The sequence below is a fragment of the Cebus imitator genome, unplaced genomic scaffold (assembly GCF_001604975.1).
Source record: "Cebus imitator isolate Cc_AM_T3 unplaced genomic scaffold, Cebus_imitator-1.0 Scaffold301, whole genome shotgun sequence".
In the NCBI taxonomy this organism is placed as follows: domain Eukaryota; kingdom Metazoa; phylum Chordata; class Mammalia; order Primates; family Cebidae; genus Cebus; species Cebus imitator.
The window spans coordinates 1,467,886-1,483,994 of NW_016107616.1; the positions used below are offsets into that span (position 1 = coordinate 1,467,886).

Sequence of the window (16,109 nt, forward strand, 5' to 3'; positions counted from 1 at the left end):
GAGATGAATTGGTTGACCTTATCCAGTTGTCTTGTTCCTCATCCCCACATCACATCCAAGTTCTCATGCTGTTAGGAAAGTGTGTTTCTTTTATTAATGCCAGGTATGCTCTCTCTCTTCATGTGAATTGGCAACTTTTATGGTATACATACAGTGTTAAATCAGGTGAAAGCTTCAGTATTGCATTCCACAGCAGTTACCTTTCAAATATAGGAAAGGACATTATTTGGCCAGTTTTTGCTAAGTCAATGAAGTTCCTGGGCAGGCAATAGCAGATATGTTCATAGTTTTAGAGATTAAAGAAAAATTTGGGTAGGCATAACCTGTCTGAATGCCCTTTTGTGGGCGCTAGATAATATCAGACTAACTCAGAATAGTCTGCCATTGGATAAAAGGTGAGTGTTGCTGTCCTAATTTATGTCACAGGATTCAAAATTTAAGAAAAGTTGCCCCTTCATCAAAATGCTTTACTAGTATTGGAGTAATACACGATACAGTAACTGGGAGAACCACTATTGTATGTGCAACAGGGCTTCTAAATCCCAGCATTCACTGTTCACTTATTAGTGTTTTTTAGAATGTTTTTAGCTGAAAACAACAGCATTAAAAATTATAAGAATTTAGGTTATAATAGAATTACTTTGGATTTTTTTTGAAAATACTAATTTGGCTTTTTATTTCATTGTTTTTTAGGTCTGAAATTTGTATCTAGGAAAATGTAACATCTGATAATTATATTTCTACAATAAAAAAGGATAATCTAACTAGATAAATTTTAGTTCATTAGAAGAGAAACAGCATTAGAAGAGTACATTTTTAGGAGTTAAGGTTGACTTGTACTTCCTCAAAACTTACTTACAGCTCTTCACTGATTATTGCTATAGTTTGTCTCCAAGGACTGGTTTATGTACAATGAAAGATCACATACTTACTTTCTCAGATCTCGGCTTCTCAAGATGAATGGAAGTCTTGCCTTGCTGGAACACCTTCAAGCTGTCTCAGCCTGTAGTGGTATTGGTAGAAGCATTCAGTATTCTCAAGGATATTGAAAGCATTGTGTTCACATGACAACTGGAAGAAGTTTACAGGTCCCTTTTTGTAAGAATATTTCAACATTGAAGTATGCATAGCTGAGACTTAATTATTTGGCCCACTGTTTATGATGAGTCCAGCTCCACATAGATCTGATACAATTTGTGTTTCATAATCTTTGATAGGGGAAGGCAGAGAGTTCTAGGAGTATTTTAGATTTCCACAAATTATACTTTCATTTCTTAGGCAAAGAAGGAATATTCATATGTCCTCGAATATGATTTCTAGTTCATACCCTTTATAATTTTGATCTGCTATAAATATTTGTTACCTTATTTGATTTTTAAACTGGAATAACTTTAATCAGACAAAATCTGGAGAGTTCATAATGATACAGTTTTTGTTTTTTAACACAAAGCCATTTTAACATACCAGTGTTAAATTTTATATCCAATAATGAATAAAATTATTTAAAGGAAACATTTAAAAACATTTTTCAGTAGAAGGCAGATGGCATATTAATATGAAGTTATTTCTAAAAATATAACAATTAATATATATTAAATATATTAATTATTTTAAGAGATGGAATCAGTATCAACATTAATTTTTCTAAAAACTTGACACTTGCAATAAGAGGTCATTCTTAAGGAAGAATTTGGATATTGCGGCTGCTTTTAAAAAATACTCAGAAAATTAAGAGCTCACTATAAGGATGTCTAAAAATACTTTTAAAGTCAGATTAACAGTTATTATTAAAAAACTACCAAAGATTTTAACATTGTTCATATAAGGATGATTTCTGTTAAATCTATCATTATGTTATTTGTTGACTTTTAAACTTAGTGACAGTTTTATTTATTAAGTCAAATTTATTATTAAAAATTGAAAGGACCTTTTATGACAAGTTTGTTGTTTCTAAAATAAACACAGTTCAAGACAAATCTTTTTTCTCCAGCTTAATTGAATAATTGACAGAGAGGAATTACATTATTAAGTGTGTAAGCTTAATGCCTTGATATATGTGTACATTGTGAAATGATCATCACATTCAAGCTAATTAACATATTCATCACCTCACATGGTTACTTTTTTGTGTGGTGAGAGTGCTTAAGATCTACTCTCTTAGCTAATTACAGGTATACTTTTCAATTTTGTTAACTATTTTTGCCATGCTGTTCCTTAAAACTTGATAACACATTCATCTTGCATAACTGAAACATTGTACCATTTTATCAACATTTCTTTATTTTCTCCTTCCTCTCTACCCCCACCCATGTCAACCACTATTCTACTCTCTACTTATAGTTTTACTATTTGTATTCCATATACAAGTGAGATCATGCAATATTTGTCTTTCTGAATCTGGCTTACTTTACATAGCATGATAGCCTCCAGGTTCACTCATTTTGTTGCAAATGACAAGATATCCTTCTTTTTAAAGCCTAAATAGCATTCCATTATATATATATGTTGTATATGTATACGTTATATATATATGTTATATATATAATATACATATATAATATGTATGTAATATAAACTACATATACATATTTCTATATTATATACATATATTTACATTATAATACATCATATATAACTGTATGATGTATATAATATAAAATTTTCTTCATTTATTCATTAATAAATATTTAGGTTATTTCCATGTCTTTTCTACTGTAAATAATGATGCAATGAAAATGAGATGGTAGATATTATTTCAAGACATAGATATGATTTTCTTTGGTTATATACATAGAAATGGGATTGCTGGAAGATGTGGTAGTTCAATGTTTTAATTTTTGAGGTATCACCATGCTGTTTTTCATAATGACTGTGCCAATATATATTCCTACTAACAGTGCACAGGAGTTCCCTATTTTCCACATCCTCACCACCACATTTTATCATTATAATAGCCAGTTTAGGGTGTGAGGTGATAATTTATTGTGATTTAGACTTGCATTTCCATGATGATTGGTGATGTTGAGCACCTTTTTATATACTTTTGAGAAATTTGTATGTCTTATTTTAGAAAATACCTATTCCGGTCCTTTGCCCAGTTTTTGATTGGGTCATTGAGTTTGTTGTTGCTGCTGCTGTTGTTCCTGTTTTTTTGGTTTCATTTATTTATTTTTCAATATTGAGTTGTATGAGTTCTTTATATATCTTGAACATTAACCTCTTATCCGATATTTGAGTTGCAACTATTTTCTCTAATTCAGTAGGCTTCATTTTTACCTGTTGATTTTTTCTTTTGCTGTGCAAAGACTTTTTAGTTTGATGCGATCCCATTGTCTATTTTTGCTTTTGTTGCCTGTACTTTTAGTGTTATGACCAAAAATCTGTTGTCAAGACCAATGTCAATAAGGTTATTCCCTATGTTTTTTCTAGTAGTTTTACATTTTCATGTCTTATGTTTAAGTCTTTAAAAATTTTTAAATTGGCTTTTGAATATGATGGTGAGATAAGGTTTTACTTTTATTCTTTCAAATTTAGATATTTAGTTTTTCCAACATCACTTATTAAGAGGCTATCCTTTTTCATTGTGTGTCTTGGCACCCTTGTCAAAGATAACTTGACAGTAAACATATGGATGTATTTCTGTGTTCTGTATTCTGCTCATTTGGTCTAAACGTTTCTTTAGGTGACTGCACCATACTGTTTTGATTATTGTAGCTTTTTAATATATTTTGAAATCGGAATGTGTCATGCATCCAGCTTTATTTTTCTTGCTCAAGATTGCTTTTGAATTCTTGGTATTTTTTTACATTAATTTTAGAATTTTCTATTTGTGTTACAAATGCCATTGGGGGCTGGGTGTGGTGGTTCACACCTGTAATCCCAACACTTTGGGAGGCTAAGGCAGGTGGATCACAAGGTCAAGAGATTGAGACCATCCTGGCTAACACGGTGAAACCTGTCTCTACTAAAAATACAAAACATTAGCCAGGCGTGGTGGCACATGCCTGTAGTCCCAGCTATTCTGGAGGCTGAGGCAGGAGAATTGCTTGAATCTGGGAGGTGGAGGTTGCAGTGAGCTGATATCGCACCACTGCACTCCAGCCTGGGCGATAGAGCGAGACTTTGTCTCAAAAAAAAAATGACTTTGGGTAGAATGAAAATTTTAACAATATTATGTCTTTTTCTATGGTCTCTAATTTTAGTAACAATACATACACCATGTTATCACCATGAAATGTAAATTCAGGATAGACAAGAGATTTCCACAGTGTATTAAAGAATTCCATATTATATCAAAGTTGGCACATAATGTGTGATCAAATCAGCTTGCTCATAAATCATTAAGTAATTCCACTATGGGTAATTTGTTTAATGTTTAACAACGAAATATTAAACATTCTTATGGAGAAAATAAAAAATGCACATATTTAAAACGTGTTCTTCATTTACTTTTGCATGAGCAGTTAAAATGCATAATTCTTTTCAAGATGACATTTAAAGATTATTGTAACAGCAGCAAATATATAATTCTGCAATTATAAAAGAACCAGAATAGAATCCATAATTAAATTATTCTTATGTTTACAATTGTGATTCTTTAATAAATACTGCTACTGTATAGCTCTCTTATAAGCTTTCTAGGTTTGGGTTAAACACACACACATATATAAACTTTCAATTGTGGGAGGCTTTACAAGTTATATTCCATGCACTTTTTTGACAAGAGTTCTAAAAGAGCCAGCCAGTCCACAACACAGGAAGAAAAAAAGGTGAATTAACTGAGGCAAATAGGACTCATATAACATCCAAAACAAGATTCTTCAGCAAACTGGGAGTACTCAGGGTTGGCCTGCTATCTTTTTTAGAATGAATTTCACCTTAATAGTTGAAAAAGGTGGACACTTTAACATCATCAACTGCATTTAGGTGATGTGTTTGTTTTGTGTTAACTTGACTCCTCTGAATGATCTAGCTAGTAAACTAGTCACTAGTAAGTTGGTTACCAGGCAAGTTGAGCCTACAAAAAAGGAAGTTGGTATTCAAAATACCATGGTATCATCTGAGCACACTCAAATAGTTTATTTTCAACATTAACATGTAACTTCAATAATGAGATGTCTAACTACAGCAAGCTCCTCCAACAAGATCAAGACAGCATCTCTTTTTCTAAGGCTTATGTTTTTCCCAGAATTCCTGATATGTGGAATAGCTCATACCAACAGTCATTGCTCCTGCAACAAAGCCTTGAGCTGCCACACACATGTGGATCAGATGAAGGGATATTTTAGCATTTCCCCTGCTTTGCAGTTTGTGTAACCCATATGCAACAATGACTACAAAATCAGCCATTCCAATGGGGACAAATGGTGCCTCATTAGCTTTTCTAACGTTTGGGTCCCTGATCTTCATCATATGAAGAAAGGGAAACATCTGTGTCTGTTTCAAGAGGAATTGCTTGAAGACTCTTCCTAAAGTCAGAAAACAATACTAACTCTTTTAATTCATGAACACCCCATGTCTTTCCTTTTACCTTTGTCTCCTTTAATTTCCTCCATTAGTGTTTTCAGTGTAAAAGTCCTTCATCTCTTTGGATAAGTTTACTCCTAAGTACATTTGTTGTTGTTAATATTGCAAATGGGATTGTTTTTTGAATTTCCTTTCTGAAAGGTTTGCTGTCAGTGTATAAAAATTTCACTAAATTTTATGTGTTGAAATTTTATCATGTAATTTTACTGAATTTTAGTTTTAACAGTTTTTTTGTTGAGTTCCTAGGGTTCTCTATATATATGATTATGTCATCTCAAAAGAGAAAGAATTTTACTTCTCCTTTCCAAATTGAATGTCTTCGTTTTTGTTTTGTTTTGTTTTGTTTTGTTTTTTCCTTATCTAACTCCTCTGGCTAGGACGTTCTGTATTATGTTGAATAGAAGTGGCAAGGTGGGGACATCTTGTACCAGATCTTAGAGAATAAGGTTTCAGACTTTCCTCTTTGATTATGCTTTTAGCTGTAGGTTTTTTATATATGATCTTTATTATGTTGATATAAATGCTTTCTATATGTATTTTGTGAAAACTGTGTTAAATTTTTTTTTAAAGAGGCAATGTTTTTTAGGGGAATTTGTATGTATGTAAAAACACTTTTTTTTTTTTTTTTNTTTTAAGATGGGGTTTCACCATGTTCGTCAGGCTGGTCTTGAACTCCCGACCTCAGGTGATCCGCCCGCCTTGACCTCCAAAGTGCTTGGATTACAAGCGTGAGCCACCACGCCCGGCCGTAAAAACACTTATTAAGAAGACTTTTTCGGAAACTAAAACAGAATTACTTTCTTTAATATGCATACATTTTAATAAAATATATATCAATATATAAATTAAATACATTCATAATGCATATGTATTATATTCATAATACATTATATTCATACTACATATGCATTATATATATAATACATGTAATAATATAATATTAGTATTAAGGAATATCTCTATCTATCTATCAATCATCTCTCTTTATCATCTATCCCCTATCCTTTTATCCATCTATAAGTGTGAGGCAATATTATCCTGCACTTCACTTTAAGAAATTAAATGAAATTAGACTCTATAGAGTCAAAACCCACAAATAACTTTCCATACCACCCAGAGTGAAAGCCAAAATGTACCACACATGATTTGCCTTCCTCCTACCTAGCTGTCTTCACCTCTTTTTACTTTTAGTGCCTTTACTACTTTTGCTCTTCCACCATGACCAATTTGCTGGTTCTTAAATTCAATTGCAAGACCTTGCCAATGGGCCTTTGCACTTGTTATTTTTGTCTGGAATGCTTTTCTCCAGTATATACACAAGGCTCATTTTCTCACCTTCTGTAGTCTCTAAAATCCCATTCTAATTCATGCTTTTTGTCATAATCTTATTTCAGATTGCAATCCCCTACTCCCAGCATTCCCTATTCTTCTTTGTCTAAGCAGCGATCACCACCAGGGATGCTGTATATTTTATGTCTAATATTTTATAATGTTCACTTGTCTGACTTCTACCAGTAGAATGCACATTTTAGAAAGGTCACAAGTTTGTATGTTTTCTTTTCGCTACTGTGTCTCCTGACAGAAATAAGTTATTCAAAGAATACTTCTTGAATTGTTGAATAAGTGAATAAAAACACAAGGCTCAGTGATATGCAGGATTTAATTGTTAATTGTCTTTCCAGGTCTGTCATATAGCATAACTAAGAAGAGCATATGAATCATGAGTTTTATTTTTAATAATTTTAAATTATTTGGTCAATATTAATCATATAAAATTGGGATAAATCAATTGGATTACAGTTTTTAGATAATATGCCAATTGATTTATGGAATTAATTACACATGAATGATGATAATTTCAGATTTTATTGATCAGATTTCAATTTTTGTTTCCATTATATTTTCATTTGCTTTTTAAATGTTATTAGATAAGAAATATGGGTGAGTTGGGTTAGTGGACAGGTAGTTAGCTTTCACTAGAATGTCACAGGCAATTGAAGTACAATAAATATCTAATCTTTCTCCCTTGGTTCAGTGTGTGTGTGTGAACTTCAATTGGTGAGAAGGTTATGTTTCCTTTGAAAAAAACAGTTGATCACTAAAACCTTGAAAAGCATAATCATAGCTAAAGAGAAAAGCTTCAGCCTAGGTTGTAGAAATAGTAAAAATACATAAAATTTCCAAAGGACTTAATGAGAACAAGTTCTTTGGAGCCAAATTAATAAAAAAATTAATTTAAATTTTTATTAATTTAAATTATTATCAAAAGCAGGTATGCAATGGTATTATAATTTCTAAAAGTTTACTTTTAAAACATTTTTCTGAAATTTAACTTTTTAATGCTTAAAATGTCAATGGGAAAGGTGACTGCTTCCTATCATAGATTTTAGTTCAATGGCTGATGAAGGTCCTCCCGAGTTTGTGTCTAAATGAAAGGAGCCAGCCTATGAACTAGATATGCTGTAAAATGGAACATTTTATTTATTCCAAATTTATAATATTTTTCATGTATTTCATCTTTTTAAAAATTGATTCACCTGAATGTTATTTTTAAATAAAATAAAAGCCCCTTTTATAGCATCTATTATTCAGAATTTCAGAGCCATTCTAACTATTACTTAATTTACAGACTTATTTCCTAATGGCCTAGAAATATTCTGTACGAGGACTTAATAAGGGCATTGGATGCCCCCAGTGACCTGATAGAAACTTGAATAGAACTTTACTTAGATCATTTCTAGATGGTGGAACTCTGACCCTTGAGTTTTCCTTCTGTTTCCCTAGACAGCTTTGGCTCACTTTTGGTATCACTCATAAGAGACCTGACAGCTCATCTTTCCATAACAATCTACCCTTGAGTTCATCACCTGACAGTTGCCTTACTGTTATGTTTGACCTCCAAACTCAAATTACTTCTGAACTTCTGGTTTCTTGACCTTCTGCAATTATTCCCAGTAGCAACTTCTTGTCAGTACATTTTACAATTCAAGCCCAGATCATTGCTTGTCCCAGCTACCAACCTAACTTGAAAAATCAGAACAAAAAACATAGAAAACCAGAAGGGACAGTCACTTGAGGGATGACTATCCAGCCATCGGTCAAATGACACTCTAGGATAAATGCAATGTGTATTTCTGAGATCACAAGGAGGGAAGTTGTGAAATGGGCATGCTTTTTATTTCTAGGTATCTCAGATACCAGAATGTCCAACTTCTGATATCTCTTATCTATTGAATTCCTTTTTTTCACATTTTTATCATGCTTTTTTATACATTGTTGACAATACAGTTGTAATTTGGCTATTAGACACATTATTATTTAAATGAAGTTTGTGCTGTAATCATCATACTCTGACCTTCCTTGACTTGATAAATATTTGGTATATGAGTCACTTTTGTGATTCATTGACTAATCTGGGTTTACATCACCTGAAATTTGTTACTTTCAAAAACTATATCTGTTCAAAAATCATCTTCATAGAAATAATTGATCAATTCATATAAACAGCCACATTTTCAAATATTCATAAGCCACAACAAATCTAATTGTTCATGCCACCTGTCAAGTATTTTACTTAGTCTGATTCACTCACTGAAATCACATACCAAAATGGATTGTAAATAGTTTTAAGATTCATCCTTGAAAATGTTATATTTTAGAATGATTAGGTTTCCTGAAGCTCTATGGAAAAAATTTGAGTCTAATTCAGAGAATTTTAGATGTCCATATAAGTGCATACAGTAAATTTGATAAAAGACCATGTTCACAAGGTAAGATATAGCTCCAATAAGGCTTCAATAAAAAAGATCAAGTGTAGCATTTTTGTAAAGTTTTATTTAAAATATGGCATATGAATCATTTATATTATAAATACAGCTTGCAGAAAAAGCTATGGCATACTTACACTAGTAATCAGTGAGGCTGAATTAGATTTTAATAGTCTCTGCACATGCAGTTAGAGATGAAACACGCAAGTTTACATTAATAAGTTCAGAAAAATATTTTATCTAATATATGCTTCTTTTCTTTAGGTATTACTATATTTCAGAAAGATGAGTATTTTATTTCACTCAGTAGTGAGGTTAATTCAGTAAACTTAATGAATAATAAATGAACTGTTTTCATTTAGAAATCTGATTTTAAATGTTTAATTTAAATATTTAAATTAAATATTTTAATGTTATATTTTATTTGTTCATATTGTACCCAAATGAATACCTTTGTAGTGCATGTACTATATAAAGCATGATACGATAGAATTCTCTGTCCATAGTGCAAACATTGTTTAACTAGAACAGGAGCATAAACAATGGGGACCAAGGAGAAGCTGGATTAGTGGCTGGGAAATTTGGTAGTACTATTGGTAATGTCCTGGATAAAAATTGTGAAGATTTTTCTCATTCTGAGGAAGTGGTCACTTTCTAAAACTTGGTAATTGTTTCAAATTTATACAGCAAAATCCTGTTCTAAGAGAGAACATTCTGACCATCAGAAAATTATGTAGATAGGGCATCCTTGCCTGTTATTACAGAAAATCATATATAAGATGTCTAACAATCGCTCATTATCAAAGTAATTATGAAAATACTAATTTTAAAAATTGATCTTTCAGAAAGAAACAGTCACTTTAGATGTCTTTAGTTAACAAGGCTTAAACATTTGTAATAATTTTGTGGCATTTTTTCTTAGTAATACACTGATGTTGCATTTGTTTTCAGAAAATACAAAGCATTTATTTTTTATTAAAGAATTTAAATAGACAATTTTATTATCATGAAACTACAAACAAAAAGGCAACATTTTACTAAGATGACTGAATAATATATAACATTAGATATGAAAAAGTTGTTATGACATAAGTAAATTAAATAGGACACAATGAGCTATAATTTATACTTGCTCCAATTTAGAATTCTCATGGTTCCCAGGAAGCAAACTGAGTGATCCATAATTGCATCTTAAATTAGACTTTTTGCAGTGATTAACCTCTGTAGCACTGCTTGTTTCATGAATATATAATTTTTATATTATCAAAACAGTGCTTTCTTTTAGAAACGTTAAAGACTAGTTATTATTTCTCTGTTTTATAGAAGTCTTTAAAAACAATTTATGAATACACTTAGAAAAAGGCTAATAGATAGTGTCTTCAAGTTGTATCCAAATGAGCAGAGCTTACTATAGAAGTAAATGCTTTAGCTACAGGGTAGGGATCCTGCGGTTTAAATCTAAAGGATTATAATGTGGCACATTTATTTGAAGGCATCTTCTTTTATCCTCTAACACACAAAGAAAATGTGAGAATTAAAGGGCAAAGAACAAAAGCTGAACTGTGAAATTTAATGACTGCCCATGTCTGCATGCAAAAAGCTATGAAAAGCATTGATTGGAAATTAGCTTGAGACCACATTTGCTTCTCAGAAAGATAAAAGTTTTAATGTTAAGTCGTAGACCACTGACATGTGAATAAATCATAAAGAGATAAAAGGATAGTGATTTACTTCTCACTATGATTGTAAATAATCAAGATTTTGCTTTAAGATGGTGATATCAAGTTCTACAGTGTTTCTGTTTCTATGAATTTTTTTTTTTGCCTTCTTACTTTCAATGAATCTCATCATATTAAGTAGAACTCTTGCTATAGAAGAAAAATGAAGTCAATGTTGATACAGATGAGGGTAAAAATTACCTCCTCAAATATCCTCTTTCCAGCAGCCAAGGTACCCAGTTCCCTTACAATTCTGTAGACAGTTGGATATTAAACTTTTATAAATATCAATTGTAAACTGCATAAGAACAAAAGGAACTAATGCAACAGTTTAAAATTAAATCTATATGATGAGACATTTTTGAAGATGGTTCACATGGTTTAAAATTAAATTTTAAAAAAGGAAAAATAAGCAAAAGCAGAGGTGTTTAAGGGGGAAAGAGATATAAAAATCAATGAGGAACAGCCACACATGAGGTATGGGAGGAGCTACAGAAGTTCAGTCTAACTTTCCAAATACTTTATTCCTTTTCATTATGTTGAATGCAAATAAGGCATTCAATCAGGAGCTATCAGTATTGTCCACTTACATCTAGAAATGCATATCTGTGAAGAAGCACTATTTTTCAAAAACCATTCCAGATCAGAAAATGTTGGTTTTGGCCTTAAACATTTGGATATATGTTAGTGATGTTAAAATACATGAGTGTACATCCACTTATATCTACAAGAAAATAATTAACACTTTTTGGAATATTTAAATTTATAAATATTTAGTTATTTACTTTCAATACTTTCGTATAGAAGCCCTACTAGCCATAATTTAAAAATAAACAATAGGTAATCCTGTTTAACAAATCCAAAAATATTAGTGTACACTGACATTAAACTGAGAAAAAACATTAAGAAGGGACTAATGGTCTTAATTATCATCCATCAACATAGAAAGATATCCATTAATGCTACAATTCTTCAAGGTTAATATAGTTTAAAGCTGTATGTTAGAAAGAAAAATGCATGTGTATGTTAGTGCATGTGTGTGTGCATGTGTGGTATGCTAAACTTTTAAGAACATACTAAGTTTATTTTAAGCTCTAATTTTTTATCAGAAATATTAGAATTTTAAAAATGACAGCAACTCAACATTTGACATATGTTCTAAGATATACATGCAGTGCAAATACATTTGAAAGTATTACAAGTGAGTATTTTTTGTTATAAATGTTAAAACTCATTTAAGAGTACTCTTCCAGAATAAATAATTATTTAAAAACTCATCATTATTACACAGTTAATTTTGACAAAATGTTCTTTTAATCGAGTTTGTATTACTATAATTTTGACAAAATGTTCTTTTAATAGAATTTGTATTACTATCAAAGATATATAAAATTCATTAACATCTTTAGCACTTACAAGATTTAAGAGAATGGTTTCTTGTTTTCAATATATGTAATCAAAAATATATTTTAACTATCCATATATTATACGTTTTCACACTAAAGAAACTAAAACAAAAAAGTAATAGAGTAAAATTGAGATAGGAAATGGTTTTTTTAAGTAAAATGGTTTTCTGACTGATATGATTGTCAGATATCTGGGTCATAAATATTTTAGAGTAGCAGGATAAGTATGTCAAAAAGGAACAGGGGAATTCAATAAATTAATAGAGAGCACAGTTGCGGAAATTAAAATAAGCACTGATGAAAATGCCATACAAAACTCACTGTAGAGCTGTCCCCCAGCACGGGCTGGGGAAGGAGGTAAGGGAGGATTTGACCTTCAAGGGCAATGACCATGCGAGAGTTTAATTCAGAGAACAAACAACATTAGTCAAGGTACATTTTTAACAAGGTAATTGATGATAATGGTAACTGGGACACACACACACACAGAGACACACACACAGACATGCACACACAGCTTATACCGATACATTTTTTTTCAGGCTTCCAGAGTTTTATGTTTCATAACTTCAGTTACTTTTATCATATAATTCCTTCATATGGGGACAGAGGCTGGTTCTGTGGGCTTCAAAAGCAACAAATATGTCTTTGTAGTGTCACAAAATGTATCACTGTGTTTGCCTTTTACAAAAGAATTAAATGTAGAAAATGGCCTATTCATAGATCTTGACCCAGCACCTTACATAGTTACAAGAATTTTAAAAGTTATAAATATCAGGATGTTTAGTTTAGGCGTTTTCTTTTAGTTTTTTATTTTAAAAATAAAAATTTTTCAGACTTAAAGAGAATTTATAAAAATGATACAAAGAATTCATGCACACATTTCACCCCGATTCCCTGATGGTTGATAGTTTCCCAAATTTGCTGTATGAATGCATGCTTGCATGTATATATATACATATATATATACACACACATATATACATAACATTCATAACAAGAAATATTCACTTGTAATATTTTCAAATATATTTGCACTGCATGTATACTTTACAGTGTATGTCAAATGTTTTATACATATGTATATATATGCATGAATCATGTATGTGTGTGTGCATACATATTTTGGGCTATAAATTTTTGCAGGTATACCACAGAACACAAGGTGCAAAGGCATACGATATCAGATTTTCCAATTGCTAATTATTTTATCCTTCGTTGATTAGTTAAGATGGTATCTGCCAAGTTCTCTAAAGTTAGTATTTTTAACTTTGTGATTACGTATAATTTGTATAGATATTTTGAAACCACAGACATACCGTTTTTTTATTGTGCTTCATTTTTTTGTACTTCACAGATAATGCATTTTTAATTTTTACAAATTTAATGTTTGTGGCAACCCTGCATCAAGTGTCTATCAGCACCAATTTTCCAATAGCATATGTTTATTTCTTGTCTCTTTCACATTTTGGTAGCTGTCACAATATATCAAGCTTTTTCATTATCATTATGTCTGTTATGGGGATCTGTAATCAGCTATTTTTGATGTTACTATTGTAATTTGTTTTGGGGAACAATGAATCTCACTCATATAAGCCTCCAAACAATCCATAAATGTGTGTGTTCTGACTGCTTTACAGAACAATTGTTTCCCCATCTCATTCCCTTTCCTTGGGCCTTCGTGCCCTGAGATAATGAGGTCAAAATTCATCCAACTAGTAACTGCAATGGCCTCTGAGTGTTCAAGTGAAAGGAAGTGTCTCCTGTCAATTACTTTAAATCAAAAGATGGAAGTGATTAAGCTGAGTGAGGAAGTTACGTCAAGAGCCAGGATACGCCTCAAGCTAGGCCTCTTGCACCAAACAGCTAAATTATGACTGCAAATAAAAAGTTCTTAGGGAAATCAAGGACTTTCATAGGTATATATATGAAAGGTAGCATGCTGTAGATACTATTTTACACATTTCTTTTTTCTATTTAACCGTATATCCTGGGAATCCCTCCATATCAATTTATAGATGTCATTCTAATCATTTTTCATCTTTGTTACTAACGTAGTGGTTTATATCCCAATTTTAAAATGTGGCTATATAATTCTGGAATTTTGTTAGATTACCACTGGTATGTGTTAGCTGATCTTCATTTTTTTAATTTTATTTTTAGCTTTTTGGGCAGGAGCCATGCTAATCTTCTCTGTGTCATTCCAATTTTAGTATATGTGCTACAGAGGCAAGCACCTTGATCTTATTGAAATAAATCTTTTATTAATGCTCTGGAAACAAAAAGTATATCTCAGTGCACTTTGATTGCTATCAGAAATTCAATGTTGTGTTTATATTTGAGAGACGGACCTATCAATTTATGAGATGTGTGCTAAACTGGACTCATTATTAATGCCTTTTTTAGGCTTTTTCTTTAAACTTTTAGCATTTTTTGTTTTATCTGCTACAGTTCTATTTAATCCTTATTCTCTTTCATCATAATCACTATGGTTTACACTCTAAAAAAATACAAGATCTTCTTTGACTAAGTTAATATTTTTGTTCTAACTTTAACATTATCTAGCATTTGTTATCTATGTATACTTTTGCTTTGCAATTATCAGACAAATTTTTTTCTCCACATTATTATTTTACACTTTCAAAGCAGATTTGTTCTGTGTTTATTTTCTGTAAATAGCTTACATGTGGACTTAATTTTTGACCCAATGTAATGGTTTTTTCAGTATAGTATTATCAAAATAATCTAGTTGGTCTTAGTTCTGCTGTTTTATGCTTTTCATTTGCTGTTGTTCCTTTTGCTGCCAATTGTTTTTCTCTAAGTTGCATATGTTATGTTTTTATATTACTGTATTTGTTGCAAATGTATAGAGTTTCATACTATTTTTAAAATATGTAAAGTTAACATCTAACTTTGGTTAAAAATGCCCATATTTCTTAAATAACCCAGTTAAGAAAATAAAGTATATATTGACACATAAAAGGTAAATTAACAAAATTCCATTTTATTGTTCCTGTGTACTGATTTTCTAAGAATTTTCTAGATTATGTCAACATATCACAATTAAGAAACATGCTGGTGTTGCTATGACTATGATTATTATTTTATAGCTTTTGTTATCAATAAAACGTTTTTAAGCATTAAGTGATTCAAATAATAGTTGGTTTCTATTATCAAACTGATTTCCATCATATTAATATAGTAGGATTTATTTATACATTCAATTATGATGGACTATTTTTTTCTAGTTTAGATATATAATGACTTAAGCATCTATCAACACTCTGGTCAATGTCCTTTGATGAACACATGTAAGCATTTCTATTTAAGACTAAAAGATCTGGGTCATAGAAAATGCATAGTTCAAGTTTAGTAGATACTGCAAAACATTTTCTAATATTTATTTCCAACTTCCCATTCTACCAATCGGACAATGAGAGTTTAAGTTGATCCATATGTTTTCAATGCTTGATTATTTTAGTGCTTTGAAAAGAAAAAAAAATAATAGTAGCTATGCCACTGGTATATGTCTCATTGTGTTTGGATTTGCACTTTGATGACTGATAGCTTTGAACATCTTTTGGTAAGCTTAGGACTCATTGGAAAGACACTTATATGAGCACCTGTTCAAGCCCTTTGCCTATTTTTTATTGAGCTCTTTGTCTTCTTTTTCTTATTTTGAAAATGTTTTT

General features: G+C 31.0%; 1 non-coding gene and 1 pseudogene across 1 annotated transcript; both read right to left on the bottom strand.

Annotated features, from left to right (window-relative positions):
- Positions 1-5,166: 5,166 nt before the first annotated feature.
- LOC108285566 overlaps positions 5,167-16,109 on the bottom strand; it is a 33,980-nt pseudogene continuing 23,037 nt past the window's right edge.
- On the bottom strand, positions 14,546-14,654 carry LOC119467539. Its single transcript, XR_005196075.1, has one exon. It is a non-coding gene; the product is annotated as a U6 spliceosomal RNA (small nuclear RNA).